The sequence below is a fragment of the Mus caroli genome, chromosome 11, assembly GCF_900094665.2.
Source record: "Mus caroli chromosome 11, CAROLI_EIJ_v1.1, whole genome shotgun sequence".
Taxonomy (NCBI): Eukaryota; Metazoa; Chordata; class Mammalia; order Rodentia; family Muridae; genus Mus; species Mus caroli.
The window spans coordinates 69,052,644-69,061,907 of NC_034580.1; the positions used below are offsets into that span (position 1 = coordinate 69,052,644).

Consider the following 9,264-nt stretch of genomic DNA (forward strand, 5'->3'; position numbering starts at 1 on the left):
GAGGAAACTCACCTCAGGGACAAAGACAGACATTCAACCCAAAGTTATCCAAAAAGACAAAGAGGGACACTTCATACTCATCAAAGGTAAAATCTATCAAGTTGAACATTTCTTTAGGTGCTTCTCAGCCATTCAAGATTCTTCTGTTGTGAATTATTGGTTTAGTTCTCTACTCCATATTTTGATTGTGTTGTTTGGTTTTTTGGTGACCAATTTCTTGAGTTGTTTAAATATTTTGGCTATTAGTCTTCTATCAGATGTGGGGTTAGTGACAATTTTTTTCCCAATCTGTAGGTTGCTGAGTTGTCTTATCGACTATGCCCTTTGCCTTACAGAACCTTCCTAGTTTCATGAGGTCCCACTTATCAATTCTAAAAGGACTGAAGCCCTGAGGTCCTGCTGAAAGAATTTAAACAGGCAACCTCAGGAAATAGGATGTTGGGGAGCCCTCAGAATGCACAAAAGACCTGGGAAGTGAGAGACTCCCAGGATCCAAAGGGAGGGACCTTAGATGAAATGTTCCACAGTAAGGAGAGGGAATTATACAGAGTCCACCTCCAGCAGGAAGACAGGACATCAAGTGAGGAATGAGGTTGCCATGCCACAGTCACACCTCTGACCCATAATTGTTCCTGTCTGAAAGAATTACAAGAATGGAAATGGAGAGGAGCCTGAGGAAAAGAAGATCCAGCAACAGGCCCAAAGTGGGATCCAGCTCAAGGTGGGTCCCAAGGCATAACACTATTACTGAGGCTATGGAGAGTTTACAAAAAGGGATCTATCATGACTGCCCTCCAAAAGACCCAACAAGCAACTGAAAGAGTCAGATGCATATATTTACACTCAACCAATGGACAAGAGCATCTGAGCACTGTTGTTGAGTTAGGGAAGGTTAAAAGAAGCTGAGGAGAAGGGTGACCCTGTAGCAGGACCAGCAGCCTTAATTAATCTAGAGCCCCAAGAAATTTCAAACACTGGATCACAAAACAGACAGCATACACTGGCTTATATGAAGTCTCCCATCACACATACAGTATAGGACTTCTGGGTCTGTGTTCATTCAAAGATGATGCACCCAACCTTCAAGAGACTGGAGGCCCCAGGGAGTTTAGAGATCAGGTGGGATGGGGGATGGGGGCATCCACGTGGACTTCTTACAAAGTTTTTTTAAATTTACATAAGTAAAATAGTTATCTCTCTCAAATATCTTTCTAGGCATTATCATCTGCAATTCTTCAAATAGCTAGGAAATCAAAGTACCAACTTTTTATATGCTTTTACATCATCTTTTGATTCTCTAATATTTGTTTCCTCATCCTAGCAATTCCATAGCTTCATGTACTCTCCTTCTAATTCTTATTTATTCCTAAATCATTTATAAATTTCTATTTTACAGACCATGCCTTTTATTCTTTAGACCACTTTAACTCTCTATTCTCGATATCCCCAAGTTCACCCTGGCAAATTAAAGCAGTAGTCATGGGAATGGAGGGTACAAGAATTCATGATTCCAAATTCAAAACCAAGTCTGGCAATAAAATATTTCTACAAAGGACCATGTAGGACTTAAGGACTTTGTGGTTGTGTCCACAAAAACTAGACTCAGGGCTCCACCTTCTGCTGTGTCTTTTCCCATGGGCCTAAGGGACAAGCAGAAGGCCTGTTCCTTGTTCTCCACAGCCTCATGACCATCTCTATTTCTCATTCCTGAGAACGACATCTGTTTTAATTATTATGGTGTGATTAGCTATGAGTAATGGGGGGAGAATGTTCCCAATAAAGTAAGATTAAAAGTAGAATAGTAAAGAGGGCAGATCAGGTTCAGGGCAACAGCAACCATCAGCAGACATGGGAATCATGGATATAAATGGCCTGAAAATGCTCCAGGGACAGGAATTGTGACAGACCTCCCCTTATATAGCCATGCCTGACTCAACAATATCCCAGATTTTCTGGATATTTTGTGTCAGAAATATTCTAGATTTAATATGTTATTGTTTGATGTATCATCAATTGTGAGAAATCAAATCTTTTGGGCTCAGGCTCCATTTTAGAGAACCTGACCTAAAGTTGAACTCAAGGAAACTAACAGCCACTACCTACCACCAATTTCCCAGTTATGCCCCAATAAAACCTGTGTCTAGCACCAGTTTCCAGGATATTCCCCAACAAATCTGCACCCCCAGGTTACAAGACTGCCCCTGATAATTCATTTCCTAACAACCACCAAATATGAGGAAAAAAAGATATTCAGTTTATGGTTTGGCCCCCAGTACCAGTTAAAGGCCATAATGGCTATCCAATCTGATATGTACCTGGCTAGATAACGCCTTCTTGACTCTATAAATGCTTGCCTAAAACTAGGCTCAGGGCTCCATCTTCCTGCTGTGTCATGGTTTGCAGGGACCCCAAACCCGAGCTCGATTAAAGAAACCCTATGATTGCATTGGAATCGATTCCTTGGTGATCTTTAGGGGTCAGGAATGTTTCCTGGCATAAAACATACAACCTCAATGGTTAGTATTTATTGGAGGCAATTGGATACAAAGATACCATCCCAATTACTAAACCAATGTGCTTCTATTTCAGAGTGTGTGCTTAAGGAACCTATACAGTTCAAGAAATAGTACATTCTGTCATCCTTAAGCTGCAAGCCTGGTTTACAGGATATTTCCATCTGCCTATGTTGTGCCATGAGTCTAAATATTTTTCAGTCTAGTATATTTTTTCCTAAGACAAAATTGTTTTGTGGTATAGTTTGTATTAATTTAAAAGTACACAATAAGGTTTGTAATCTCTCTATGAACTCCATCTTGCATTTCTGAAATGTCTGAATCCATTCATCCATGGCATAGAGCCCTAAAATGTGAAAATTCTACCAGAGTGAAAAAGAAAAAAGAAATGAAAGAGAAATCTATGGAAAATTCCAATTAATCATTGAGGCACAATTTGAGTTCTTATTAGTATTTCTTCTAGAGACTGATGATAAACCATATGGGTGCCTTTTGCAAGAGAGAACAGTGTTTCTCATTGTGTTGTGCAATATATTCTTTGTAGAAAGTAAATGACCAAGTATTACTTGGTAATGATGCCTTTAATGTAACCTATGTTTTAGGCTCTTACCTGCTTTAAGGTGCTAACAAGAAAAATTAAGAATTCAGCTGCCTTCAGTGACAGCTGAAGATATTAGAATTGGTGCAAATGTATTGTATTTACACATGAACAGATAGTGTTTTTGATAATGAATCCAAAAGAAGCAATGTCACTGTTAAAAGGAACATGGTGAGATACATAATCATGGGTCTTTCTTTAAATCACGAAATCATGGTATTTTACAGTGGGACATGGAAGCCAGAGTAATATCTCAGTGGAGACAATGGTGAGGCAAGAATTCATTGCCTTGTTTCTTCTTGGCCACAGGAAAGTATTTTGCTACCTATTATGAGTAATACTTTCAGCTGTGGTTGCCTCACAGATACTGGCCATTATTGCAAATAAAGGCATTAATTTTCTTTAGATAAACCACCTCAAGCAAAGGTAAAGGAAGCAAAGGGTGAATATCAATTTTAACAGTGTTCAGCCTTTATTTAAAATCCCACTCTGCCTGTGTGTGGTGTGGAGCAGGTCACTAGAGCACATACCCAGGTCTGCAGAGAAACACACCAGCTTCTGAAAAAGCAGAGCACCTGATGCAGGAAAGGAAAATCTGTTTCCCTGCCTATTAAAGCTCACCATTCCTGCATCTGTTCCCTGGAGAAGGCTTGTTAGAGATTTGATTCCTGCTTTCCACTCCTCAGTTTTACCAGGGACAGGGAAGACCTGCTGCCTCTGAATAAAAAGTGGCTTCTGGAAAGTGAAATTTTAGTATAAACTTTTGTGAAACATTTTATTCTGAAAGTGAAGAAAAAAATGTGTTCTTCACAGGTAAATGCATGTATGGGTATGGGAAAGGATGACTGTACTTGCAGAAATAACTTTTTGGTTCAAACATCCAAACTTTCACTGTGCTCACATTTACAGAACTACTTTTTCATATGATTATCTGTTATACATATACAATAAGTTATATAACTTATAATTTATAATCAGAAATTATAATTTATAAATAGTACAAAATTCATATTATCTATTGTACATTAAATTATACATTAAATATATAATACATAATATATAACAATTATTATATATTAAATTATATAGTAAGTATATGATAAACAACTTATATAATAAGGCTGAGAGCCTATTGTAGTCGTTCTCAGCCTTCCTACTGCTGCAACCCTTTAATAGTGTTCCTCAGGTTGTTGTGACCCTAACTATGAATTTATTTTTATTGGTAGTTTGTAACTATAATTTTGCTACTGCTATGAAGGCTAATGTAAATATCTCTGCTTTCTGGTGGCTTAGACAACCACCATTAGATCATTTAGGAGATCATGATATTGTTTTCCCCAAAAGGGTCACAGGTTGAGAACTGCTAACCTATTGGATCTTTACAGAGAAGTCACAGCATTCTTTCTCTCAGATCATAATTACTCAAACGATAACAGTAGTTATTGATAACAGAACAAGTTACCTAGTTAACTAATATTTCCTTAGGTCAAATCTAGTACTTAGACAATGAACACGAGGGAATATTGTTAATTTTAATTTCAGGGTGTATTAACATTCATGGATGTGGCTATAGAGTTCTCTAAGGAGGAGTGGGAATGTCTGAATTCTGCCCAGAGGGCTTTGTACAGAGATGTCATGTTGGAGAATTACAACAACCTGGTTTCTGTGGGTAAGAACATTTTTATACCATAATTTTTACTTCATCTTTGGGATATATAAAACTGCTGTTAGTATTTGGATCAGATGTTCATTAATTAGTCTATCTCTTAATTTTTTATATGTATTGATTTCTGATTTATTTAAAGCTAACATGTTATGTACCTTTTCTTTTTTTTTTTTCATTTAACCTAATGATCCTTCAATTTTACATGCTTCTTGTGTAGAAGTCATTAGCATTTATATGTGAGTCTACTTTGACCTCAACAGTTATATTTTTCTAATGTGGTAATTTTAAACAGACATTCATAATTTTTTAAAAAAATGAGTTATGGAGAGTCTAAAACATTTTGGAAAGATGAGACTATAAGAAAGTCATTCATGTAGCTTTTACTCTTCTCCATGTTACCTACATGGCACATTCCTGTGCTAGCACCCAGCTATGTTCAATGGTATGTCTGTTTGAATATACAGGTGTTGCTGTTTCAAAACGAGAGGTAATCATCTGTCTTGAACAAAACAAAGAACCATGGATTGTTGATGGAGAGGAAACACAAGTAAGAGAACCAGGTAATCTGAGATGAAATAACATTTGATGTGATGATTCTAAACCAAGGAGAAATCTAATACTGAAGTGTGATTAGACAAGTTCTTCAGAGTAATGTACCAGAGAAATAGTGTACCATGGTTTGTATATTAGTTTTGTCTTATTTTACCTGAATAGTGGGGTTCTGAACTATAGTGTATTATACCCATCTAATGAAGTGGTATAAGACTATTCTGTCTTCTAACTACTGTCATTATTTTTGTTGCATGTATATAAGTATATTTGAGAGATTATTGTTTTATTACCCCTGTAAAGAATTTTATAGAGTATATTTTGCTCATATTTTTCTCTCTTTCATCTTCTTGCACTCCCCACACTATCTCAATATCATGGTTTCTCTCTCTCTCTCTCTCTCTCTCTCTCTCTCTCTCTCTCTCTCTCTCTCTCTCTCTGGAAAAAAAAGAAAAACAAAAATAGAATCCAAAAAATTGTATTTACACTGGGAGTCAGGTTTGTGTTGTAAACTTTTCCTTAACATAATCCATGGAATATGATTAATAGACCCGGTGTTACACTGTAGAATAAAACTTGTTATTCCTCTCTAAGAAAAAAGAAAATGTAACATATTGTTCTGTAAGCACATGTGTGAGCATTTACTTGATTAATGCTGGATGAAGAGGTGGGGCTCAGATTTCTGTAGATAGTGCTCTCTCTCCCTAATTAGGCAGTCCTGGGTTAGATAAAAAAAAAAAAAAAAGAAAGTACAGCAAGCCAGGGGAAACAAGCCAGTAGGAAACACTCTCCCATGACTTTTGATTCAGTGTTTACCTTGAGTTCCTGCCCTGATCTCCTGACTCCCCTCATGATGGACTATGTTTAGGATATGTGAGCTGAAATAAACCCCTTTCTCTCAAAAAAAAAAATCTGTGTACTTTGGATAAGTTCTTACCTTGTGTGACACTTTCTACCTATTTCCCCTTCTCAAAGCTGGGTGTTTTATCTGCTTTGAACTTGAATTGATCTGGTGGGTGCTGTCACATTCTCAGTGAGTCTATATGGGTATTACTCTTGTTGTGTGTGGAGATGTTGTTTAGTGTCATTCACTACCTATGCCCTTTACAATCCTTCTGTCTCATCTTCTACATTGGTCCCTGAGCATTGATAGGAGGGTTATGATAAAGATAGCTACATAAGACTGAATGCTACAATGTCTCTCAATTTCTGAACTTTCTCAGTTGTTGCCTTCCATATTAAGTTTCTCTACTGAAGGTTGATTGATGCACAGATCTACTGGAAAAGCAATATATCTTTAGGTGTCTTATTATTATGATTTTATTAGTAGAAATAATAGTAGATTTTAATATAGAACCTAGAAACTGCTTAGTCTCAGATTGTGGGCCACAGAAACAGTGTCAGATATAGGTTTTAACTTGGAGAGCCACCAAGATGCCAATCAAACAGTGGTAGGTATTATCAAAGCATTTATAATTTACAATAAGTGAGCATATCTTACAGTAAGTTCAGCATTTCACATCACAGATTAAATAGCTGGGTGAGACAAATAATTAATTTTGTCCTCCTATGGCCAAGTACTACGTAAATATACTATGAATGTAAATCAGTAGGCAAGAAAATCCAGTTTAATTTGCAGCTCAATATTTCTGCTGCTTTATGTATTTATTGTCTTTGGAAGTGGCCACATATCCTCAGATTTTGAGTGAAAATAAATGTGTTTGGAATTACCTGTGCTATTTCAGTGGAATATAGGTCTTTTGGTCTATAATTCAAAAAGTTACAACCCATTTCTTGTACTATGTGCTATGTATAGTGGAATGTGACATGTAGCTTTGTATTGTCTGTTCTAATTTGTGGCAATGTCAGTCAAACAGCATTTTATATGTTCATGTGTTAGGAAACTTCTATAATAGTAGTTTACCATATGGCATTAAACAATATGTATTGTAAACCAGAGAAATGGTGCAGAGGTTAGAGCTGCTTGCATTTCAATCTTATGACTTGAGTTCAATATCCAGAAGACACCTGGTGGAAAATGAATTCTACAAAGCACCCCTGAATACATGTATACTGCTACACATAGTACATGTATAACTTCAAAAATTGGTCTGTACTGTTATTAAGAACCATAATGGTTCTTCTCTATGTCCTATATCTTGATATAATCTTGATCTTATTTCTCCTTTATGACACTGTCTTTTATTTTTCCTTTTATGAAAAAATAAACAAGTGTATTCTGGTCCCTAACTTGCTACCTAGCCACAATAGATAGTCTAAACATAACAGATATACCCAACTCTTAAACACTAGCCTAGCACATGAAAGAAACCATGCAGTGTATTTTTTTGTTGGAGTACCTCATTCATATTGATTGTTCCTAACTCCATCCATTTATCTAAAAAATTTAACAACTAAAGGAATGAAACATTACATAAACCCTAAAAGAATGTTGTATTTATGACTTACAAACATTGAATCAAGATGAAATTGACCCTTAAGCCAACACAAAACTTCTGATGAAAAAAGGTGTAATCAGAGCCTTCCAACTAAAGAAATCCCATGGCCAAATTGATTCAGGGTAGAGATTTACTAGACCAGCAAGTTAGAACTAAAGCCTAGTTTCTTTTAGTTTTTCTTCAGTGTAGAAACTCAATGAACTTTTCAATTTCTCTTCTTCTTCTTCTTCTTCTTCTTCTTCTTCTTCTTCTTCTTCTTCTTCTTCTTCTTCTTCCTCCTCCTCCTCCTCCTCCTCCTCCTTCCCCTCCTCCTTCCTCTTCTTCTCTTTATTGAATATGTTTTTTATTTACATTTCAAATGTTATCCCCTTTCCCATTTTCCCTCCCTCTGGGAAACACCCTATCATATCCTCCCTCCCCCTGTTTCTGTTTCTATGAGGGTGTTCTTCCACCCACCCACCCACTCCCACCTGTCTTTCCTCAACTCCCCTATACTGTGGCATCTATCAAGCCTTCATAGGACCAAGGACCTCTCCTTCAATTGATGCATGACAAGGACATCCTCAACTATATATGCAGCTGGAGCCATGTGTAATCCTTTGTTAATGGCTTAGTTCCTGTGAGTTCTAGAGGCAGATGTTAGCAGTCAACCATTGGACTAAGTGCAGGGTCCCTAATAGAGGAATTAGAGGAGGGACTAAAGGAGTTTCATGGGTTTGCAACCCCATAGGAAGAACAACAATATCAACCAACCAGACCTCCCAGAACTCCCAGGGACTAAGCCATCTTTTCTTCTTTTAAGAAGCCACAGGCCTGCGTGGTGGTACGTGCATGTAATACCAGCACTCAGGAGGCAGAGGCAGGCAGATTTCTGAGTTTGAGGCCAGCCTGGTCTACAGAGTGAGTTCCAGAAAAGCCAGGTCTATACAGAGAAACCCTGTCTCAAAAAAAAAAAAAGGCAACTATGAGTTTGTTTCAAAAACTAAGCAAAGATGTGTGTCTCATCATCCTACATGAATATAGATGCTAAATTTGGAGCAAGGTATTTTGAAAATTAACTAAAATGTGGGGAATTAGGCTATGTACAGACAGGCTGGTCTCCAGTCGAGCTGAGGTCTCAACCCCGAAAAGGGTGATAATTCACCTAAATGACATGGTAGGCATTCCCTCATGCTCCTGGAACTCTGGCTCCTACCTAAGTTACCACTCCCCCCTCACAGTCCCCACAAGAGAACCATGGTAAGAAGTCACATAGGCAATGGCCCAAGCTTCTAACATTCAGGCTAAACTCCTCCCCAGTTACCTAGCAATAGTAAAGACCATAAAAGGGCTGCTCAGTCCCTCCTGGTCTCTCTCTCTTATTTCTTACTCTCTTACCTCTTACTCCTCATTCTCACCTTCTCCTCTCTCCTCTCTCTTTGTCTTATCTCCTCTCTCATCTCTCTTCTTTCTTTGTCTTCTTCTCTCCTCTCCTCTCTC

At 37.5% G+C, this 9,264-nt stretch overlaps 1 pseudogene; it reads right to left on the reverse strand.

The window, feature by feature from the left end:
* Positions 1-1,516: 1,516 nt before the first annotated feature.
* The window catches only part of LOC115032338, a 14,160-nt pseudogene continuing 6,412 nt past the window's right edge, over positions 1,517-9,264 (reverse strand).